Genomic DNA, 24,941 nt, shown 5'->3' with positions numbered 1-24,941 from the left:
GTATGGGTGCTGCATCTCACACAGGCATGAAACTGTGCAGACAAGATTGTGTGCAAACACTGCTGCATGTAGACAACTCTATCTGCACATTTAAATCTGCACACTCAACTTCCTGCACACCACTCTGCAGACATAACCCCCTGCAGACATGAGCTCAGCCAGAAACAACTTCACCCAGTCACAAAACTATCCTTGCAGAGTCATACATGCTCATTGAATGTCCTGCAGGCACCATTGTTTGTGTATGCAGATCCATGCAGCTGCATCTCCATGAAGACACAGTTCGCTGTGAATACAACTCTATGCTGGCTCATGTGCTTTCAAACAGATTTCCCTGTGAGCTTAACTTCACATGCAGCCAAACCTCTTGGTTGGCAAACCTTCTTGCACACTCAATTCCCTTCAGACACACCTGCCGGTGGACATAAATTAATGCGGACATAAGCAAATGGAGAATGTCATCCTGCAGACACATTTTCTTGCAGACTCAACTTCCTTCAGACCCAACTCACTTCACAAATACATTCTCAAACCCCAAATTTAAATATATGTGGAACCAATGGATCGGGATTCTAATCCGCAAATAACGCCCCCCCCCCCCCCCGCACCTTGTGCGATCCTGGGTGAATGGTTTATCTTCCTGCACTTGGCTTCCTTTCTTTTTTATTCTTTCTTTTTTTTTGCAGATTTATGTAGCGCAAACTTGACCGGTAGGGTATTGGAGTGCTTTGCATGAGCACCAGTCACATTATTACACAAAGTCACATCCATTTTAGGGATGGGGAGACTAAATGAATTGCCCGGAATTACAGGTTGTTGAGAGGATGCTCAGTCTCGAACCTGGTTCCCTGATTGCAAAGTAAGCAGCTCTGGCTGTAACGCTGCATCCTTAACTTGTGGTGCAATCAATAATATCCACTGCCCTGGGATGTCAGCAGAATAAAAAAATCTTTTTCATTATCACAAGGGAGCTGACATTTCATTTGCCCCTTTTCTATCTGTTGTGACTTTTGTTGTTTATGTGGCCCCTGCTGGAGTCTTACACTGCAAATCCATGTGAGTTTATCCAGATGTGTCAACAGTGAGAAATTATACACACAAACATTCCACAGAGCAGGACAACTCTGCAGCACGTAAAAGGTTTTTCATCATACCTAGTCAAGTCTCTGTGGGAACATACACAGTACAGACACCAGAAATCTGTGTGATCTGTCATTTCAGATCAAAGAAAACACATTGAAAGAAGAAAGAAATTATTTAACTTTTTACAGTTGACATCCATTTGTTATCATTTTCCACACTATACCTCATTCTCAGAGCCTTACATCACATTATTCCAGGGCTCTCCTTTCCCATCCATGCAGAATATATCCACCCAATCTGAGCGTAACTCCCTTTGTTGTCAAACTTTTTCCGTGCAACCTGAGTGGTAGGAGGCACTTTTTTTTCATTCCTGAGCTTCAGTAATCCTCCCCCTTCGTGAAATGCACATGGAGCCTCGCCGGGACTAAAAAGTGATCCGGTAATTCCACAGAATTCTGTGGAGTGAAACCCTGTAAGCTCTGCCGAGGCCTAAAATGTATGATGTTGCAAAATAAACCTTTTGCCAAGCCCAAACCTTCCTTTTTGAATACATATAAGTCACCCATAGAGTAAGCCCTGGACAGCCCAGAGAGCAGGCCGCTATATATTTAAAAAAACTGGAAATTTACTATTAAGTTTGACATGTTCAGGTGGTGAAAAACTCTTACATTAATTTTTCACTACTGCAAGACCTTTATCTCCGATATGATAACGTTGGGATTACCTTATTACCTTTTATAAGTGTAATTCCCAAATACGAAGAAATGCCTGGTTCAAGTTTGGTGTCTCTGGTAACCTAATTTAAAATCCTAACTCATGATGAGGTTGGATTTTAAATTACAATTCTGAAAATACTATTTTTAGAAAGTTGAGATTTGCTTGCTTTAGTCGTTTGGTTCCTGCAGCCTGTCTCTGGTCACATGACTATGTGCAAATGGCAGTTGGGCTTTGTTTATTCCTCCTAGACAGCCACACACACTAGGAGCTTAGGTGTGACTTAATGGGCCATCACTGGCAGGATGGGAAGGAGGAGATGGACCCACTGTCACTTACACCAGAACAGGCTGTGTCCTGTCCCAACACAAAGGCCTGCATACCCCCTGTAGTTAGTCTGAAGCCAGAGTAGGGAAGACAGGGCATCTGTGCACTTCAAAGGCGTGCCTCCAGAAGCGTCTCCCCACTTCAAATGCACCACTGTGTATAAAAGAGGGACCTCAGACACCACCACTTCAGTACACTTCTGGACTTTGGATACTCTGCCAGGAAGGACTGCTGTGCTGCTGAAGGACAGCCACTTTGCTGGACTGCACTCTGCTAGACTCTGGCTTTGCTGTGCTGACTTGCTTCCTGCTGCCCTCTTGCCTGGATGAGAAGGACTGGACCGGCATCTCTTGAACCCAGAACACAGAGTGACTCCAAGGGCTAATCGCCTGGCCTCCAGATCTGAAGCCTCAGGGACATCATAGGCTACCAAAAACCTTGCACCTGCACCTCGACTCTGCCACTGGTGAGTCTACCCTGACAAGTGGTGCAACCCTAGTCCTGGACCCTTGAAAGTGGGCCTAATGTGCTTGCCAGTTAAACCAATGCTTCTTCTCTGCTAAGCGATGCATCCAGAGCAGAACCAAATGCATCTCCTTGGCAATGTGGCACATCCCTGAGCAGAAGTGCCACATCGCCACTGCTGCATGTATTGGACCCATGGTAAAGAACCACATCGCCTCCTTGGTCCTCAGAACCGACGCATCACCACAAAGGCACGACGCATCCCCAGCCCAGGTTTTGGCGTCTTTCGCCGACGGCAGCCTTGATGATGATGCTGGACTCCGCATTGCAGCTTCAAAGCTCATTTGAACCCACAAATCACCAACTGCGCGCCACATCCCCAACCCCGGAATTCACATTGCAAGCCCCATCAACAGGATCCTCGAATAAACACAACTGGACCTCGTACCACAGCCACGCTATATCTCAAAACCGATGCATCGCTTCGGGTGCATGATGCATCTTCGATGCAGAGACACGCAACTCTACGCAACCATGATTTAAGGTACACTGTTCAGCCTGCCTAACTGGGTCCCTGTAGCTGGCGGCCCTCCATCATGGTCAACCTGAACTTCTGACTTGGTTCCTGTTCAGGGCAACCCGATATCCTTAGCAGCGCTTTGTGCGTATTGCTTTATTTTCGCTAAAAACTCTAAAATTCAATATCTGCGGTTCAACTGATTGGATCCTAATAGTTTTATACCTGTTCTATTTATTATAAACTATTCTATTTTTCTACATCTGTTATGGGCTACTTTTGTTGTGTGTCTTTACTGTTTTACTGTTTGAAGTGTTGCACAAGTACTTTACACTTTGACTATAAGTTAAACCTGACTGCTCTATCCAAAGCTACCAAGGGCTTGAGCACAGGATAATTTGGAGTTTGCTTGTGCCTTACCCCGACAAGGATTCCGGTTCTTGCTTGACAAGGGCTTATACACCAGACAACCAACAACTCAATTTCTAACAATTACACAGACATGAGGGCAGGGTCTGGCAAACACAGAGAGCCACCCTGTGTAGTTACACACACAGTCTCCCTCACCCATAGATGGTTTTAGACAAGAATGAGCCCATAGCTTCCTCCATCTTATCCTCCACTCTTCTTAGGGAACAGTGAGAGTCATCAGCCTATGTGCTGCCTTACCCAGGCATGGTAAAATGTGTCTCAGCCTACTGGGGCGATGTCGCTTTTTATGCCCCAGAAAATCAGGGATGGGGTGCACAAGCAGACACAAACTTAGCGACCCCCTCTACATTTAATCCCCAGGCTGTGGGTATGCGTCTGTCTCATAGCAGGGGGGTTATATGGAGAAGGAAGGGTGACAGAGGGGCAGCTGTGGTTGCCATTCCTGTATCTGACCCCCTTGCCGTCCTTGATGGATGGGGCTTTAGGCCCAGTTGTGTCCGCCCACTAAAGCTGAGTGTCGGATCTTCCCTCTAAAGAAGGGGGGTGGTGGAGTCGCCAGGCGCAACACCACAGCAGGAACCACAGCGCAGCCCATGCCATGTCCCCTCTGTGGCAAATAAAGCTCCTGGCTAGCAGACCACAGACAGGTTCTTATAGGCACTACGATGGACGGGTCACAGTCAGCCGGTCTGTGGTGTCGTGAGGAGTCCCTGAGCTTGGTGCAGCGTCCAGCGTATGTTTCTCAGGCAAGCAAGAGGGGCAGGTCACATCAACAATGGCTGTAGCAATGTATCTTGAATTCCTGATACCTTTTGGCCCGATGGGACTGGTTGAAGTGGAATGCCGATGGGTTTTGCCATTGGCATTTAAATGTGAAATACTTTATGCTTGATCTAATTTGGCTACATTTATGTTTGTGAGTAGAATGTTAATTCTTGAAATATTATTATGCCCTTTTTAAAATCTTTTTTTAAACTTTAATGCACTTTTATGTTTAAAACGTTTTTATTGAGACAAAACAAACCATGGGGGAGGGGGATAGGAGGGCAGGATACATGGAATACAGTCAAAGAAAAAGGGTGCAACTCCAGAGGGTTGGCAATAGGTAGCGCGGTGGGTCAGGGGGAAAAACACAGTAAATGAAAGCTAGAAATACAAGCTGTGAAATCCCCGCACGCGTATCCGACACCCCAAATCTAAGCAATAAAAACCCCCCCATCAACACCCCAATAGAACACAATCCCCCACCTCCCATCCCCCCAGTAACGAAACAACAACACTCCCCCCCCCCCCCCGTCCTATGGTCCCGCATCAGAGTAATCCTAACCAGGAAGCCCCGCACCCCCCCCCCTCCCCGGGGGGTCCCCGTCTCACATGTAAGCTAGTCCGCCGGGGTCACCGGCGGCGTCAGCCTGAGAAGTCTAAGATACCTCGGGCAGGTGAGCTCCCGGAATTCAGTGGACAGCAGCGCTAGAAAGGGTTGCCATAGCTCTTCAAATTGGTCTATCTCCCCCGCAACCGTAAGCGACAGCTTCTCCATCCCCAGCACATGCCAGAGCCGATGCAACCAACCGGTGATGGAGGGGACGGTGGTTGTGCGCCAGTGGATTAGAATGTTCTGAACCGCAGACCCCAGCGCGATTGCGATCTGCCTACCCCTACGGGACTTCAGTGGGTACATTAGGTCATTGGGGAGGCCCAACAGGACATACGCCGGGAGTCGCGGCAGCTCTATCCCAAAGTGCTTATCCACCTCGTCCAAGACTTCCTTCCAGTAGGCGGTCAGCACTGGGCAATCCCAAAGAATGTGTGTAAGGGTACCTTCCTGCCCGCAGCTCCGCCAGCACCCCCTGTCAGTGTGTTTATGCATTTCATACAGTCTCTCCGGGGTGTAGTACCAGTATGTGGACACCTTAGTAAAGGTCTCCGTAAGGCCCGTGTGATATGCAGAGTGCCGCGCCCGATACGCAATTTTGTCCCATTCCTTGTGGCTGAGTGTCCTACCCAATTCCCTGTGCCAACGCTCCCTCCCCGGGTTGTAATAGTGAAACGGCGGGGGTTGTAGGTATTTGTACAGATCGGTGATCAGTTTAGCGTCGGAGGTCCGAGTAGCCAACCACCTCTCATACGGTGTAATTGGACGGGCGGCGGTGGCACGCACCTGGGGCTGGAGGGCCCAATGCCGAACTTGCATGTAGCGCAATCTGTCCAGCTCCGTCAGGCCGAACTCCTGGCGGAGTTGCTGAAAAGGAACCACTCCTTCCGGGCCATAGATCTGGAAGAGTGCCCTGCAGCCCGCCTGCACCCAGTGGGAGAAAACCCCCGGCTCCATCCCTGGGGAGAAGTCTGGGTTGCCCACAATGGGCGTGAGCGGCGAAGGGAAGGTGGTAAGGCCCCGGGCCTCACAGACCGCGTCCCACACACGCAGGGGGACCCGCGTTACAAAGGAAGCGTAAAGATTAGGGGGACGATGCGCGCGGCGCAGGAATGGAACCTCTTGTAAGGTGCGGCCCGCCACTGCCTGGTCTTGGAAGAGCCAATGTTTGTCGGACTCCCACCTGCTCCACTCCACCAAATAGCGGAGCTGTGCCGCCTGAAAGTACTTACGGAGGTCCGGAATGCCGAGACCCCCCGCTTCCGGAGCAAGCGTGGAGAGGACCCTCTTCATGCGTGGCCTGCGGCCCTGCCAGACAAAGCGGGAGATGTCAGCCTGCATTTGTCGTATCCAGCCCACCGGGGGTTGGAGCGGAAGGGCCCGGAAAAGATATAGTATCTGGGGCAACACCGTCATCTTGACCGCCGCGATTCGCCCCAGCCAGGACAGCAGGCCTTTGTTCCAGCGGCCAAGCTCGTCCTTGATCTTCCTGCTGAGGGAGGCATAATTGGCCGTAACCATCTCCGGTAATGTAGGCGCCAGCAGAATCCCCAGATACGGCACCGTGGACGAGGACCACTGCATGGGGAAGAGCCGCTGAAGATCCCTCCTGGTTTCCGCAGCCAGGGACACATCTAATGCCATCGACTTGCTCATATTCATTTTGAAGCCGGCCAGCCCCGCAAAGGCGTCCAGCTCTCGAAGGCAAGCAGGCAGCGACCTCCTAGGGTCGTCCAAAGTCAGCAGGACATCGTCCGCGTAGAGACTGACGGTGTGGACGTACTGGCCCATCCGGACCCCGACAGCATCCGGATTATTACGAACCCTCTGAGCAAACGGCTCCATGTAGAGGGCAAACAAGAGCGGCGAAAGAGGGCAGCCCTGCCGCGTGCCGCGCTCGATGGCAAAGCCACCGGAGCTACACATGTTGACCCGCACCGACGCTGAAGGATGCTTATAGCAGTTAAAGACCATGGTGCGGAACTTATCGCCAATTCCCAGTTTCTTGAGGACCAGCTCAAGATACGGCCAGTGAACTCTGTCGAAGGCCTTCTCCGCATCAACGGACAGCAACATCCGCTCCCCCGAGATCCTTGAGGCCTTCTCCAGAACATGCGTCACCCTCTTGGTGTTGTCAACAGTCTGTCTGCCGGGCACAAAACCAGCCTGGTCCGCCTCCACCAGGTCGGGGAGGTATGGACTCAGCCTGGACGCGAGAATCCCCGTGTACAACTTGAGGTCGACATTTAAAAGCGAGATGGGTCGGTACGAGCCACAGAGGGCCCGGTCCTTCCCAGGTTTCGGGATTACCGCGACCGTCGCCCTCAGGAGATCCGGAGGGATGGCTCCCGGTTCGAAGAAGGAGTTAAAGAGCCGAGTAAGGACAGGGGCCACGGCCGTGCAAAAAGTCTTGTAAAATAGCGACGTGTACCCGTCCGGGCCCGGGGCCTTGCCATGTTTCAGCCGCGCGATAGCTGAAATCACTTCCTCAACATGGATGTCCCGCTCCAGGTGGTCAGCCTGAGCCGGATCCAGTACCGGGAGGGTCACCGACTCCAAATAGCCGTCGGCATCCCGTGGCGGGGAGGGCTCCTCAGCATACAGCGCCTCGTAGAAGCCGCGGAAAGACTCCGCTACCTCCGCGTCCCCGGAGACAACCCCCCCGTCCGCGCCCACCAATTCTTTCACAACGCTGCGCTGTTGCGCGACCCGGAGCCGGTGTGCTAGGAGCTTGCCACATCTGTCCCCCCCAGTGTAGTAGGCATGTTTCAAGCGTAGGGCGGCGTACTCCGCCCTGTCAAGATCCAGAGCCGACAGGAGCTTCCTCGCTGCCTTCAACTGCCTCCACACCCTCGGCGCCCCCGTACGGCGGTGGACCTGCTCAAGCTCCCGGACTTGAGCTGTCAGCTCATCCCTCTTCAGTTGCCGCTCCTTATTCTCAGCTGCAGAGATAGAGATGAATTCCCCCCGTAGGACGGCCTTCAATGCCGCCCACTGTGTCGCCTGCGAGGTGTCAGTGTTGTCATTGTGGGTGAGATAGTCCTGTATGACCTCCCCGATGCGTTGCACCACCGACCTTTTGTGTAGAAGTGTATCCCGGAGGCGCCACACCCCCCGAGAGGGGGAGGCCGCCGGCCACTGGAAAACGCCGGTGACCGGGGAGTGGTCAGACAGGGTCAGGACCCCGATGTCCGCCGCCGTGGCAGCGGCACGCATCGGTCCACTCACCAGGAGGTAGTCCAGCCGTGAGTAGGTTCGGTGTGCGTGCGAGAAGTAAGAGTAGTCCCTATCCGTGGGGTGCATGGAGCGCCAGAGGTCGTGCAGATCCATTTCCGCAATCCGGGCCCTCCCAGCCTGGGACAGTTCCCCCGTCTGCGGGAAGCGCTGCGCCGATCTGTCCATCACAGAGTCAAAGACAATGTTGAGATCTCCCCCCAAGATAATGTGGCGGTCGGGGGAAGCAGTGACATCCACCAGCGCGGAATCTAGGAAGCGCTCTTGGTGATCGTTTGGGCTATAAACGGAGCCGACCGTAAATGCTATGCCTCCCAGGCGCATGCGATACGCAAGGAGCCTCCCCTTCTGTTCAGCACACTTATGCAACACCTCCCCCCGAAAGGAGCTCGCTAGGAGAATGGCTACCCCCGCCGTCTTGTTCGCTGCCGAGGAAAAGAACTGGGTAGGGAACTTAGCAGAGCGCATCCTATGGCAATCTCGGGGCAATAAGTGTGTCTCCTGCAAAAGGCAAATGTCCGCCTGCGTCCCCTCCAGCAACGACAGGATCGCTCTGCGCTTCACCGGGTTGTTCAGGCCCTGAACATTAAGGGTCACTACCTTTAGGCCCGGCATTCCTCGCGGGGGTCGGGAGCGCCATGCAATGGGCAGGGAATCAGCGGGTGGGGCGCGCGGGGCCGCAGCGCAGGACAAGCCAAAACAAAGCGGGCATAGACAACATCGGACGGGACCTTCCCAACCCCAAAACAACCCCCTCCCCCACCCAAAACACAACCCTGGCAACTAGCCACCCACAAACTCAAACACCCCATAGTCTCAGTCAAGCCCCAAAACGGGCAAGTCCGTAGAAAAGAGCAAAGTGGACGTCCAGCCACTCACCTCCAACCGCTCCCCCCAACCCCCCCGCCCCGTACCAAGCATGTAAAGAAGCTAAAGACATCTCCCCCCGGAGTGTGTGTTAGGCCGTCAAGGCCACGCTAGAGGAGCCGGTCGAGTCCCCGGCCGCCGCCCTCAGGGCGTCGGCCATGTCCGCTCTGATGGTAGGGGAGTCCGGGCGCCCCACACTGGTCGCTGAGCGCCGCCTCGTTGACCTCCGCCGGTTCCGTCTCTCCGAGGACCTCCACGACGGCGTAGCTCCCTCCTCCTCCGCCGCCGTGAGCCCCAGGACACCACAAATGTCTTGCAAGGAGCGTAGCTGGTGTAACACTCCGTTCCACCGAAAAATCAGGCGGAAGGGGTGACCCCAAGAGTACGGCGTCTCATGCTCGCGCAAAAAGTCAGTGGCAATCCTAAAGGACCTGCGTTTCTGCAGAGTGATGGCGGAGAGGTCCTGGTAAAGCGCCACCGGCCGATCCCGGAAAGTCAGGGGCTGTTTCCTGCGGGCTTCAGCCATGATGCGTTCCTTTAGTGGAAAGTCGGGCAGGAAGGCCAGAATGTCCGGTGGAGGTGCCGATGACTGGCGCTGCCGGCCAACCCTATGCGCCCTGTCAATGCTGATGGGAAAGTCCGCAGCTTCCCCCAGGATCTCTCGGAACAGGGCCCGCAGGTAGCTCCCCAGATCGGACCCCTCGTCCGCAGTCGGCACGCCACGCACTCGGATGTTGTTCCTCCGAGATCTGTTCTCAAGGTCCTCGGAGTGGGCCTGGAGCTCCACACACTGTTCCCGGAGGCGAAGAACGTCCTGCTGGAGGTGGACTATCTCCTCCGCTCGCTGTTGGCCCTCCGTCTCCACCGCTTCCACACGCTCGCCAAGGCCCTCCACCTCCCTACGCACTTCTCGGACCTCGCTGGCCACCTCCCGCTTCAGTGTCTGGAAGTCCTCCCTGAGGGAGCTGAACAGTTCCTCCATAAAGGCCCTCGTGACGGGTGGCTCCCCTCCAGTCACATCCGCCGGAGCCCGGGAGGGCCCCGGCGAGGGCTGCGTCCTGTCCCGCAAGTGCTGGGCCCTGCCAAGCATGTCCGGCAGGGTACGGTCCCCTTTCTTCGGGCCTCCTCTTCCAGACATCGCTAGCTCCGCAGTCGGGCACCGATCCAGGCGCTCCAGGGATGCTCAGCCGTCGGCTAGCACTCGACCTGGGTATCCCCCACGAGCGAAGTCGCTGCGTCACAGGTGACAAAATGGCGGCCCAGTCCGGTCACCGTCAGCCGCATGAGCTTGTGTGAGACAACCAAGGGGGCCGCCGCGGAGGGGTCTCACCAGCACATCCCTCCGGTAATCAGCCCAGCAGCAGCGGGGGTCACTTGCATCCAGCAGCCAGGACTCCGGCGAAGGCTGCCACCACTGCTCCTTCGGGGACAAAATGGCGGCCGGGCGGAGCAGGCCAAAACGACCAGGCCCAACGACACCACCGGAGCCCCCGAGGCACCCCACAGTAAAATAAGTTCCACCACCGGCCCCCGTCTGTCACGCACAGGGGCCCAGATGGTCCAACCCCATCAGGGGGTCCGCTGTACCTCGGCTAGGGGTTAGGGCCTCCGCAGTGCGAGGTGTCGCCGTCACCAGTCTGAGTGCCGGGGCACCCGTCCCAAGCCTTCCACACCGACGGGTCCCTTCCCGCAAGGCTCCTTCAGTCACCGTCGAACGGCGGGCCAGATCCCCTCCAGATCGCAACTTTCAGCACCAGGCCCAGCCGAGGCGCCCGGACAGCTCTCCAATGCGCTCCGCCCCTCGGGCTCGCCGTCGTCGTTCCTTGGTCTCGATCGAACTTTTTGGGGGGTTCCCCCGAGGCGATCCGAACCAAAACAGCACCAATGTGCACCCCTGATGCTCCGCCACGCTCCTCTCCCGCGCTGAGCCTCAGCGGGGGGAGAAAAGCATAAGAAAAGGGCTCTAGCTTGGCCGGGCCGGAGGAGCTACGGGAGGAAGCGTCTGCTCACCCCGCCATCTTGGCCACGCCCCCTTTAATGCACTTTTATCAGCGTTTTTTAACTTGTAGCATGCCATGTGTAACATTCTTTTTCTGGAGTATGAGCTGCTAACCTGGGGTTTAACGTTAGGGCTAAGGGCCAGGCTTAGGCTTAAGGTTATAAAGAATCTCAGGTTCTGGGTTTACCGAAAGCATTACTTTTTGGTCATGGCACAGGTCTTGAATTAGTTTTAAGGTAAGTATTATGCTTATGGTTATGATTAGGCATGGATTACATTAGTCTTCAGTTCTGTGATACGATTAGTTGAGTTAGTGTTAAAATTAACATTAGGCTTAGGGTCAGCATTTAGGTTGAGTTTTAGGACATTTTTTGAAATGATCTGTTTTATTTTTTTGTCCATTTTGGAATCCGATTTTTAGGGATTTTTTATTAGTTGCTGTAATCATGTTTTAGGGATTCACATTTTCAAATTTTGTTTTCTCTATAGTTGATCTAGGCATTAACATTTAGGTATTGTGGCCTACAGGCGTCACTGATAGGGTGTTGCAAACATCCTAAAGAGGCCTCTTCATAGTCTACAGTGAGACAGCAAGATTTCTATGGGCCCCTAATACAACCAAAAGGAACGGGTAAATGGTCGAAAAATACATGACTTGGGTACTCTCGCCCATGGGCCGTGGTTCAACTGCACCTGCTGCACTGTTCGATCCCTCTGCTCATCATTACACAGTATTTTTGACCTATGCCTTTTGGTAAACCCTCAGAAATTTGCTCTCTTGGGTGAAACTGTGTGATCACTGTATCAAAGAGAATAGGGGCAGGGTATGTTATTGCTGATGAGAGTTGAAGGTAGAAAGCAGTGCAAAGTGTATAAGGAACCAGCGAAGCAGTTAATGAGAACACAGTGACGAGAACAACTGGGAACAGCAGCAACCCATGTCCTAGTGAAATATTTGTTTTGGTTCAATCGCAAAGAAATTTCCGCTGTTTGACTTTGAGAAAAAAAAAGAAATTAAAAGAACAAAGCATTCCCGTTTCGCTTTCTCGTGTGTTGGTTAGGGTTGTGATCTATGACTTTAATTATTAAACCGCAAAGGGAAATCAAGTTTCTTTCGCACCACAACGTGAGTTCTGTTCTCAGTAATTTATAAATCATTTGAGAACCAACAGCCATCGAATGTTCTCTTTTTTAGAGAACAGAACACCAATAACACCTATTCTAGTTATTAACCCTTCCATCCTTCCCGTCACCATTCCATCCATCATTTAACTCATGCATCCATTCACCCACCCGCCGTTCGTCGGTCTGTCCGCCCCTCCGTCTGCCCATCCTCGCAACCAGTATTTCACATTGCCACCCCTTTTCATCCTTCCACTCTTTGTTCTCTACATACTTTACATGCATACTTTAACTCATCCATCCGTCCATTATTTCACTCTTCCATTTATCTATTCATCCTTCCATCCATCCATCATTCAGTCTATCCATCCTTTTACCCTTTCCTCCATCCATACTTTTCACCCTTACTTTCTTGTTTCCTCTAACCGGCCCTTGCTTTCTTCCCTTCCTTCTACGCTTCCATCCACCTTTCTTCCTTCCTTCATACCGCTCATACTTCCTTTCACATGCCTTACTATCTTCTCCCTTCCTTTCCCTGCTTTCTTTGTACGCATCTTTCTTTATTTTCCACTCTCCTCTATTTGTCATACTTATTGTTCTCCCTCCCATTGGTTCTTTTTATTTTCTCTCACTCGGTCTTTTTTCCCAATGCCACCATTTCTCTTTCTCTGTCTTTCTTCTCTGTACTTTGCTCAATTAGTAGAGACACCTGCATCCGATTCTTATCCGGTAAACAGTGTTGTATGCACTTTTGTCTGTTGACCCGCAGTCCTAGAAGGCCCACAGAGACCGTATTAACTTTTAGGGGGACCCAGCTCCCAGTCATTGGGACCCAGTGTCAACCTCCACCTGAGCTGCTAGAGGGGGCGCTTCATGACGCCACTGTTCCTATGTTTCCAAGGGAACTGGTTTCACACCTTGCAAGTCCTATTCTGCTCCATACTAGAAGGCCTTTCGCCTCCTTTTACTTCTTTTACAGTCATATGTGCAAGAAGTGCTGTCTACTGGGAAATTGTTCCACAACATATTTCGTGGACCTGAAATGGCGCCTCCTTCTCTTTGAAACTAATAATACCTAAAAAGCCTGAAAAAAGCAACCAGTGGTGATAAGCGATGAGACAGCCATTAGCATTGCATTTCTATGATGTTAATGGTTTTCCCAAGAGTCACTTTTATACTCAAATTGGTCGTAATATACAGCAGCAGGCGAAGCTTTCTCACACAGAAAACCGGTAAAGAGAGGCAACAGTGCAGGAAGCCTCACACACAGAACAGGTACAACATGAGCAGCAGCAGTGGATGCTGCCTTACACATGAGAGGGCTAACATGAAGGTGGCATGCATGGTTTAGAAAGACAGGCAAAGAGAACACACGAGTTCACACACAAACACCCCCATACAGAAACACACACACACGAGAGGGCAAACATGCAGTTGGCATGCATGGTTTAGAAAGACAGGCAAAGACAACACACGAGTTCACACACAAACACCCCCATACAGAAACACACACACACGAGAGGGCAAACATGCAGTTGGCATGCATGGTTTAGAAAGACAGGCAAAGACAACACACGAGTTCATACACAAACACCCCCATACAGAAACACACACATACGAGAGGGCAAACATGCAGTTGGCATGCATGGTTTAGAAAGACAGGCAAAGAGAACACACGAGTTCACACACAAACACCCCCATACAGAAACACACACACACGAGAGGGCAAACATGCAGTTGGCATGCATGGTTTAGAAAGACAGGCAAAGACAACACACGAGTTCACACACAAACACCCCCATACAGAAACACACACACACGAGAGGGCAAACATGCAGTTGGCATGCATGGTTTAGAAAGACAGGCAAAGACAACACACGAGTTCATAAACAAACACCCCCATACAGAAACACACACATACGAGAGGGCAAACATGCAGGTGGCATGCATGGTTTAGAAAGACAGGCAAAGACAACACACGAGTTCACACACAAAAACCCCCATACAGAAACACACACATACGAGAGGGCAAACATGCAGGTGGCATGCATGGTTTAGAAAGACAGGCAAAGACAACACATGAGTTCACACACAAACACCCCCATACAGAAACACACACATACGAGAGGGCAAACATGCAGGTGGCATGCATGGTTTAGAAAGACAGGCAAAGACAACACACGAGTTCACACACAAAAACCCCCATACAGAAACACACACATACGAGAGGGCAAACATGCAGTTGGCATGCATGGTTTAGAAAGACAGGCAAAGACAACACACGAGTTCACACACAAACACCCCCATACAGAAACACACACATACGAGAGGGCAAACATGCAGTTGGCATGCATGGTTTAGAAAGACAGGCAAAGATAACACACGAGTTCACACACAAATACCCCCATACAGAAACACACACATACGAGAGGGCAAACATGCAGGTGGCATGCATAGTTTAGAAAGACAGGCAAAGACAACACACGAGTGCACACACAAATACCCTCATACAGACACACACGCATACAAGAGGGCAAACATGCAGGTGGCATGCATGGTTTAGAAAGACAGGCAAAGATGACACACACGAGTGCACACACATATACCCTCATACAGACACACCACACATGCATACCACACCCCACACACACACAGATCAAATGTAGTGAGGGCAGCTGTAGAACAACCTTCTGTACACACTCTAATTTGTTATGCTACAGACAGCAGAAAACAAAACTTCTCTCACACACTGAAGAGCAGAACATGAGCAGCAGTAATGAATGAGTCCTTTAACAAAGAAACCATGCACCTCCTTTTGGATGGTGAGGGCCTTTTAATAAGGGAGCGGGACATTAATGCCAGTGATAAAGACTGAACCCTCTTACTAAGTAACACTTTTCTTACTGTCTTTTTGTGCAACTTGTGGGGTGAGGAGGAGACATCTTAAGGCAATATCGAAATACAGTGTAGTCAATGTGGTTACACAATAATGAAACAGTTCGAAAATAAGTCTCAAATTAGTAAATTGTATTCCAGGTTCAAATTCAAAAACAAATTAATGTAAACAAATCTAAGCATAACAGTATAGAAGAATAATGCAAATCGGATGAAGCCAAATCTTTGTAAGCAGTTCACTCTATGTAACAGAAAGAAAACCACTAGTTCAATAATTGCAATGTAAGTTATAAGAAAACGGAATTTCGCTTCAGATTGCATTAATTTGTTGTTACAGATAAGCATGAACTCCCTGTCTCTCCCTACAATAGTCTACCCAAAGTGGCAACCCTAAACTTAAGAAAGATTTAGGTGAGAAGAAGTAGGCAATGGAAAAACGGTTGTCTGTCAACTAAGCTTTCTGTGGGTCAAGTAGCATAAAGTCACAAAAGTCAAAGAGGTCTGTACCTCAAGGCACCCTATTCCAGAATGCTAGCTATCCCTCACTACATCGAATCATAATATCAGCTGCATCCAAAGTAAGTCACACAAATCCATTTAGTAATTCTCCATGCTGCCAAATCACACATAAACTTCTTCACACGATCATGTTATTCTCGGGAATCGTTATCCTGGCCGTCTTTGGTCTCGTCTTCTTCTACCATGAGAATTCTCCTCCCATCTTGTTATCACTCTCCTTGTACCAGTTGCCAATTCACTTTGCCTCACTATCTACTGAGAACAAAGACCTTCTTCTTTCTGCTAACAAAGAAGAAGGTATCTTTAGATATGCCATACCTCCATTTATATTATTGATATCAGTCACACAGAATATATGCGGGTGCAGAATTCATTAGACTATAATGCACCCCTAACACGTCTTTTGGGGTGGATTCATTTTCACACTCCTCCACTGTTATAGCCCAGCTACGGTAGGCTATAAGGCTATTAGAACATTCTGAAATTAGAGGGAAGAATGTTCTAAAAAATAGAACAAAGGTCTTATGGAGCCCGAGGGGATTAAAATCCCCTTGGGCTGCGCCGGGCCTTTATTCAAAGCAACAATTTTACAGGACAACATTGAAATGTTGGAGCTTCGGGCTTCTACTGGCCATTAGAAGCCCTTAGCACTCCATTGTCTTCAATGGAGCTCCCAACATTCCAATGTTCTAATATAGCCTTATAGCCCGCCGGCTATTAAAGGCCTGCTGCGTTAGTTAAAGTCCCTCGCCTTCGGCTCGGGCCTTTAACGCCGCAGCGGGACTTTAATAGCGGTATAGCCCTGCTACGAAGGGCTATAAGGCTATTAGAACATTCTGCCACTAGAGGGCAGAATGTTCTTACAAAACGAAGCCTTCAGGGGGCGCGAGGGGATTGAAATCCCCTCAGGCTCCCTGAAGTCTTTCTTCACAGCCAGAGCTGTGAACAAAGACACATTGGAATGTTGGAGCTCCGGGCTTATACCAACCATTATAAGCCCGGAGCACTCCATTGTTTTCAATGGAGCTCCCAACATTCCAATGTTCTAATTTGCTATAATTTACATAACACAATATTTGACAATTGCATGCTTCCTTTGCTCTGTTGTATTTAGTATTACATTATATATTAAGATAAGAGATATTCCTCTGCTAAATTATGCTGTTTTTTTTTTTAGAGAAAATAGGAAAAAAGTGTTCCACAAAAACTGTCAGTTTTTTTCTCATAAAAATGGCATCAACAAAAGGTTTGCTGTGCTACAGTTACCATTTTCCCAGTTTTCAGGATCATGGAGAGCAGAATCAAAAAAACTATTTTTAGCATGGTTGTGGCATTTTTCAAAGATGTAGCCCATTTTTTTGAATTTCTCCGCTTTTAACCTTCTTCCGGTGAAAACCTGTGTGATAGTCATGGGTGAGCCCAGGAATCTATAGATTTCTGAAAAGAAGACACAATTCTGAATTTAACAGGGGTCATTTGTGTAGATCCTTCAAAGTTTTCCCAAACTTTACCAAACTTACTGTTAAAAATAAAAGAATATTGAAGACGAGTAGGAAAAAATGTCCATTTGTGACAACGTTTTCATTTCTAACTTCCTGTCACGATGGATCATTTTCAAAAGCAGTATACCATTACACCAACTAGATCCTTTTGGTTGTGGTGATATATAGGGTTTGAAGGTAGACCAAGAGCCAGAAGAACCCAGAGCCAACAACTGAGCTGCACCTTATGAGTTTGCTGCTCTGCACTGCGTGACAGGGAAAGGACAGGAATGCACTGTATTTAAGACAACATGGCCCATTCCTGCCTTTTCCCTGCGCTGGCGCCCCATACTGGATTCCCCAGGGTGTATAGTTTTAAAAATGTACAGGTTTGCTAGGTTTTCCAAGGTGCCAGGTGAGCTAGGGCCCAAAATACGAAGCTACCCACATTGCAAAAAAAGTTGTTTTCTGTGAAAAAATTTGATATGTCAATGTTGCTTTTTAGGCCTTTTCGTGTCGTTGCACTAGGCCCATCTGCACAAGTGAGGTACCATTTTATCGGGAGTCTAATGGGGATAGGGGGTGGTAGGACATTTGTGGCCCCCCATGGATTCAAAAAGTATTCTTCACAGAAATGTGAGGAAAATATATGTTTTTCATCAATCTTTCCGGTTTGCAAAGGGATCTGGGTAAGAGAACCTGGAGGGCACCACTCAAGTCACTGCATCCTGGATTCTCTTAGGTGTCTAGCTTTCAAATCTATACAGGTTTGCTAGGTTTCCCTAGGTGCTGGCTCGCCTAGGGGCCAAAATCCACCGCTATCAACATCTCAAAAAAAGGGTAGAGTTTTCAGTGGAAAAATGTGATGTGTCAATGTTGCGTTTTGGGCCCTTTTGTTTCATTGGCGGTTGGCACATACACACTAGTGAGATACTATTTTATCGGGAGACTTATGGAAATACTAGGGGGTAGAAAATTTGTGGCTTCCCACAGATTCCATACATTTTCCTCACAGAAATGTGAGGAAAATGTGTTTACAAAGGCTTATGGGGAACCAAAACGGTCACCGCACCCCAAATTTCCCATGATGTCTAGGTTCTTAAAAAATGAAAGGTTTTTTAGGTTACATTGGTTCCAGCTGAGCTGGGGCCCAAAATCCACAGCTACCCAGATTGCAATCAAAGGGTCAGTTTTCAGAGGAAAAATGTTAATTGTCTATATTGCATTTTGGGAACTTTTGTGCCACGGGCACTAGGCCTATCCACAAAAGCGAAGTACCATTTTTATCAAAAGACTTGGATGAATGCTGGGTGGCAGGGAATTTGTATCTCTACTCAGACTCCATAGGTTTTCCTCAGGAAAATGTGAGGAAAATGTGTGTGTTAGTCACAGTTTGAGGTATTCAAGAGTTTTGGGGTAGGAAAGCCTGGTGAGAGCCAAGAATGTAATCACATTCTGGATTCTCTGGGTGGCAAGTTTTCAAGGCTATGCAGGTTTGCTTGGTTTCCCTGTGTGTCAGTTGAGTAGGGCCAAATATCGACAGCTACCCAAATTTCCAAAAAAGAGGTACATTTTCAATCGAAAAATGTGATGTGTCTATAATGCGTTTTGCATCCTTTCCTACCCACACAAGTGAGGTACCATTTTTAGCGGGAAAGATGTGGGATTACAAAATGATAGAACATTTGTTATTTCCAATTGGAGCTCTCACTATTTGCGCCTTCCAATTGTAAGCCAGTGCTCGAGAAAGAAGACATTTTGAAAAAGGCCTTCTGAATCACATGCTAGTACATGTACCCACAAATTCAGAGGTGTACAGATAATCACAGCTCCTAATCTCCATATGTGGTGTCCATTTGAGAAATACATAGGTTTCCTTCATATCAATTTTTAACTCTTTATATTTTATAACATGAACAGCTTTATACTCACAATGAGGAACCTCAGTTTGCGTCACTCTTGCACCATGCAACGTGGTGCAAGAGCAGCGAAAACCTTACTTGTGATTTCAGAAGCCACGCAAGGCCACTTAGAGTTGTCCTGAGTGGCTCCATTAATATGGAGTAAGACAACACAGCGCAAATCGCTGTGTTGCCTTACTCTGCCTTGGGAAGGCATTCCATGGGCATGGCATGGGTGTTCCCACACAACTCAGTTTGATGTGCAGATTGGTGTAAGGTACCTATTCTCATTACAGATGCTAAGGTAACAGCTTGAATTTGTATTACTTTAATGAATTGTAAATGTTGAACCCTTATTTTTCCTGTAGTTCACAAAGGGAATTTAGTTTATCTATCGAAGCCATCAGGCGCGGCCTGTGCAGGTAACAGCAGGGGGTGGGGTGAGGAGGGAGTTGACAGACGACGACGAGTCAAAATTAAATAAAAAAAAGAAAACCACTTACATTGCGCAAGGCGCCTTGCTGAGGTGGCAATGTGGCGAGCGCAAGGTAAGAAGTTTTCTTTTTTTTTACGTTTAATTTTAACTCATTGTCGTCTGTTGACTCCCTCCCCACCCCACTGCTCCTACCAGCAGGGGCCGCTCCTGAAAACCATTTAAATAAAAAAAAAATGCAATAACTCTAATGTTTCTATATGTTAATCCCTATTTTAATGTGGATTCATTACTGTAAATTGCTTTGTTGTGAAAAGTAGTCACAGATTTGCTAACATTGAAATGAAAGTAGCAGCCGTTTCACACCTTTTGTTTGCAAATGAAAGTCAATTTTGCAAAGCAAATAGTCAGTGGGAACACACAAGCCTGGCCACCTACTGTCACCTTTGAAGAAGGAAAGAAGTCTGCCCTTGTAACAAATATCCTGTGGCAATTTATGGAAAAAAGTCCCACCAGCAACATCTCATTGACTCAGCCAATGCATGTACACAGAGAGTATTATTGGATGGCTTGCATTGCGATGAATTCTGAGACTCTGTGGATGTTTTCTGTCACCTAGCTATGTTGGTACTAGACAATAAACTAAGATGAGTTACTTGAATGTGCCTACCTTCTTTCAAATTCTCTAGAGTAACACAATATATGAGTAGCTGGTTTGCCTTTACCACAAAATTTAGATACAAACTAGGAGTACACCAGTTTACTTTAATAAGGAGCATAATACAATTCAAAGGGAAGAGTTGGACTTGGTAAGGGCTCTATTTTTATCTTCTTTTAGAGTCAAGGATAGACACTTGTGCTGAGTAATAAAATCTGCTGTTGCACTAAACAGTGGAGAAAGATAAAGGCTAACGTGTTGGCTCAAAGCTTGCTCCAACTAATCGCAGTAACTTTGATGACTCATCTGAGCCTAGCCCTGGAGTGAGAGCCAGGTGTCTGTGATGGAGAGTTGACTGACCTCAGATTCTTACTGCCGCTTTCCAGCCAAACCCAAGATGCATCCTCCTTGCATCTCTCGCTGAGTTTTCCGCATGAAATAAACATTGTTCCTGTGCCTGAGACCACAAGGGGTGGGAGAATGGCTCAAACGCCCACTGGGTGCACTGCTGAAGTTGGAAAGGGGATTCAAAGGCAGTATACCTTCTATAGGACCTGTTTCCTTATTTGTCTTTATGGCCACTGCCAGTCACACCATGAAAGGCATTTAAGAAACAGAGACTGCCCAAATTATAGGAATACCTAGAAGATAGGAATGGAAAAGAGGTATGGACATGTACATGGTGGCTGAAAAAGCCACCTCGCCAGCGGAGGTTGTCCCCAAACATTTCATAAAGCATGGGGCAAATTTATAGAATATTATTCTCTAGAGTTAATGGATGATAGGGGGGCCATAGAGTTGGGGCGGGACTGGGTGACTTGGTGCAGTCGCTGTTTATCACTTGGTATTGTTTCTCCTCAGTGAACCTGTGTGTTCTAATGTTTTCTGCGGGGTGGTGAGAAGTGGAAGGGTTATGGGTTGTTAATGGTTACTGTGATAGGTATGCGGACAATGGGGTTGAATTACAGAACCGTTCTCTATCTTTTGTCTATGCTATGTTGAAAAATACAAAATATATTTAAAAAAGAAAAAAGAATACCTAGAAAATAGGGCATTGAAAATACATACTGTTAGAAATGGGGGTTGTTGGACTTGGCCCTTGGTTCCTTAAACTTGCTGCCTTCCCCCTAGACTTTTTTCTGACATGGTGTTTTGCCATCTTAGATGCTTTGGGCACTTTGCCACTACTGATCAGTGTCAAAGTGCAAGTGCTCCCTGTGTAAAGTGTAATGGTAATTGGTTGTCCATGATTGGTATGTTTGCCTTACTAGTAAAATGCACTATGTGTGCCAGGGCTGGTAATGCAAATGCTACTAGTGGGCCTGCAGCACTAATTGTGCCACCCACCCAAGTAGCCCTAAAGAGAGAACTCAGGCCTGCCACTGCAGTGTATGCGTGCAGTTTGTTAAACTGCCATGTTGTCCTGACAAATGCACCCACTTGCCAGGTCTTACCCTTTCCTTTTTATGCACATCAGACACCCCTCTGGTAGGTCCAAGTTACTCCCCCTGGGCAGGATGCAGTGTATGTGAAAGGTAGGATATGTACTGAGGTGTGTACCATGTCCTAACAATGAAATACTCTCCATTTCAATGTTCACTGTTGAAAGGCCATCTTGCCCATAGGACAGAATGGGGAGGCTCTGTAATATGTTTCCTGCCTATCTTCCCATAGGTTTAAGATGGAGAGGTGAAGTTTAGTGTGCCTGAATTCACAATTTAATAACACATCTATTTGTGAAGGTTGTTTTTACATTGTGTGTTTAGAAACCACTCTTTTAGAAGTGGCTGGGTTTTTGTGTTCTAACATTTCTGTGTGTCTCTGCCTGGTTATGGATTGACTGTGTGGATTAGAATGTGATAGGCTCCGGGGAATGTCTTGACCCAAGGGAGGAGGTGAGACAGCAACAGGCTGACCTGCATCTGGAGTGTAGGGGGGGAGTAGCCCCTGGAGGTGAAGAGGCCGAGGCTGCTGCCATAAAACAATGGCTCCATCTCCTGCTGAGTGAATAAGGATCTAGACCCCCACTATCAAAGGAAGAAGGTGTCACTGGCAGGGAGACACCCAGAACTGGTTTGGACAGGGGTCAGTGCCCCCCCTGACGACAAAGACTTCCAAGACATCGAGGGGTATAACTATGAGAGCTGAAACCCCTCAACGTTGGAATGGAACTGTTCAAGACTGTGAAGGATTGAAACTACATTGTGGTCAAGAGGAACCTCTGCCAAGGAAGAAACAGCTGAAGAGACTGAAGAAAAGGACTGACCCTTGCTGTGTGTTCTGGGGCTGGCATGCAGTTTGCTGATTTAACCAAGGAGAGGCTAAAGGGACTTTGCTGTATGCTGTGTCCCCCTGCTTTGAAAGGACATTGCTGTGTGCTGTTTCCTAAAGTAACTTATCCCCAAACGCCCGAGGAGAGCTGGCTCCCAGTTGTGGAAACTCAGGAACACAAAAGTTTCCAGGTGTGTCTCAGCGACGCTGTGGGTGTGTGCTTTTTGCAGCATGAGACCCTCGTAAGAATTGCCCTGTGATTGTGGGCACCTGGAGTTTAAGTGAGTCTCAGCGACGCTGTGTGCGTGTGCTTTGTGCAGTATGAGACCTTCGTGAGGTTTGCCCTGTGATCGTGTGCACCCGGATGCCAAGTGAGTCTCAGCGACGCTGTGTGCGTGTGCTTTGTGCAGCCTGAGACTGTCCTGAGGATTGCTCTGCTATCGTGTGCACCCGGAGTCCAAGTGAGTCTCAGCGACGCTGTGTGCATGTGCTTTTTGCAGCCTGAGACCCTGTGATCGTGGGCACCTGGAGTCCAAGTGAGTCTCAGCGACGCTGTGTGCGTGTGCTTTGTGCAGCCTGAGACCTTCGTGAGGTTTGCCCTGTGATCGTGTGCACCCGGAGTCCAAGTGAGTCTCAGCGATGCTGTTTGCATGTGCTTTGTGCAGCCTGAGACCGTCCTGAGGATTGCCCTGTGACCATGCACACCCAAAGCTCAAGTGAGTCTCAGCAACGCTGGGTGCGTGCGGTTCGTGCAGCCGAAGACCTTCACGAGGATTGGCCTGTGACCATGCACACCCAAAGCTCAAGTGAGTCCCTGCAACGTTGGGTGCGTGTGCTTCGTTCAGCCTGAGACCTTTGTGAGGATTGTCCTGTGATCGTGTGCACCCGGAGTCCAAGTGAGTCTCAGTGACGCTGTGTGCATGTGCTTTGTGCAGCCTGAGACCTTCGTGAGGATTGCCCTGTGAACGTGCACACCCAGAGCACAAGTGAGTCTCAGCGACGCTGTGTGCGTGTACTTCTTGCAGCCTGAGACCCTCGTAAAAATTGCCCTGTGATCGTGGGTAACTGGAGTCTAAGTGAGTCTCAGCGATGCTGTGTGCGCGTGCTTTGTGCAGCCTGAGACCTTCGTGAGGTTTGCCCTGTGATCGTGTGCACCCGGAGTGCAAGTGAATGTCAGCGACGCTGTGTGCGTGTGCTTTGTGCAGACTGAGACCTTCCTGAGGATTGCCCTGTGACTGTGCACACCCAAAGCTCAAGTGAGCCTCAGCAACGCTGGGTGCATGTGCTTCGTGCATCCTGAGACCTTCATAAGGATTGGCCTGTGACCGTGCACACCCGGAACTCAAGTGAGTCTCAGCGACGCTGGGTGCGTGTGCTTTGTGCAGCCATAGACCTTTGTGAGGATTTCCCTGTGACAGTGCACACCCGGAGCTCAAGTGAGTCTCAGCAATGCTGTGTGCGTGTGCCCTGTTGCAGCCTGAGATCTTTGTCACTGCCATCGGCCCGGACCGGGATCCCCTGAGGAGCTGTGCTGCCAGTCCGAGCCTGCCTTTGACAAGGAGGGACCTCGAACCATCCCCGTGGGGGGGGGGCCGAGTTCCACTGCTTTGCATTATTTTTGCATTACAAACTGCCTGATTGTTGCATTACTTTTGCATTACTTTTGCATAACGAACTGCCAGATTGTTGCATTACGAGTTGCATTATTTTGCCATTACTAGCTGCCTGATTGTTGCATAACGAACTTCATTATTTTGACATTACAAAGGGCCTGATTCTTGCATCAAGAACTGCATAGCATTGCATTATGACTGCATTGGATCATAGATAACTGCTCATTAATACTGCAAAAACAAACCTACCATGGCTTGCTGGCCTAGTAACCAGCAAGGTGAAATATTACAAATACGCATATGTTGGATCTTTATCGTGTGGTCTCATCGTATATCTTTTTATATAATCATGTTATTGTTTTTATGAAACTCGTGTGGAGTCCATTTGTGGTGTCATCATTAGGTTGCTGAGAACGTGGTTGCAAATACTTTACACATTTGCCTTGAAGATAAACCTGGCTGCTCATGCCAAGCTACCGAGGGGGTTAGCAGGGGCTATCTGAGAAGGTATCCTTCCTTTCCCTGACTTAGAAGCAAGGATCTCTATTTGGACTAAGGTGCCTACCTCAGCCAACTAGAGACCCCCAGTTCTAACAGGGATCTATAGTTGGCAGTGCTTTCCACTCTCTCCAAGTAGGGACCCTTCCTTCTAGTCCATGTAAGGGAGTTACACACCCAGGATAACCACTGCTCGCCCTTTTGGTAGCGTGGCAGGAGCAGTCAGGCCTATCTCTGAGAAAATGTGTAAAGTATTTGTACATATCACACACAGTAACACAGTGAAAACATGACAAATGAACAACACACCAGTTTAGAAAACTAAATAATCTTTACCTAAACCAAACAAGACCAAAAGAACCAAAGTCCAACATCCGGAACTCAAAATATGATGTTTTAAAGGTTTCAAGCAATTCTGTCCATAGAACTCTATGGATATAGTGATTTTACACAAAGTACCTGAGATGCATTAAAATCCACAAAGAAAAACAGCCACAGAGGAGGGAAGCATCATAAAAGACAATGATGCATTAATTC

The 24,941-nt window shown here is 48.8% G+C and overlaps 1 protein-coding gene across 1 annotated transcript in view; it reads left to right on the top strand.

Annotated features, from left to right (window-relative positions):
- Positions 1 to 24,941, top strand: part of ESR1 (estrogen receptor 1) — a 1,483,571-nt gene that overhangs the window by 1,005,624 nt on the left and 453,006 nt on the right. The window lies entirely within an intron of this gene.

This window comes from Triturus cristatus, chromosome 6 (assembly GCF_964204655.1).
Source record: "Triturus cristatus chromosome 6, aTriCri1.1, whole genome shotgun sequence".
NCBI classification, from domain to species: domain Eukaryota; kingdom Metazoa; phylum Chordata; class Amphibia; order Caudata; family Salamandridae; genus Triturus; species Triturus cristatus.
The sequence above is the reverse complement of the archived record's forward strand: the minus strand, read 5'-3'. Positions and strand labels throughout refer to the sequence as shown.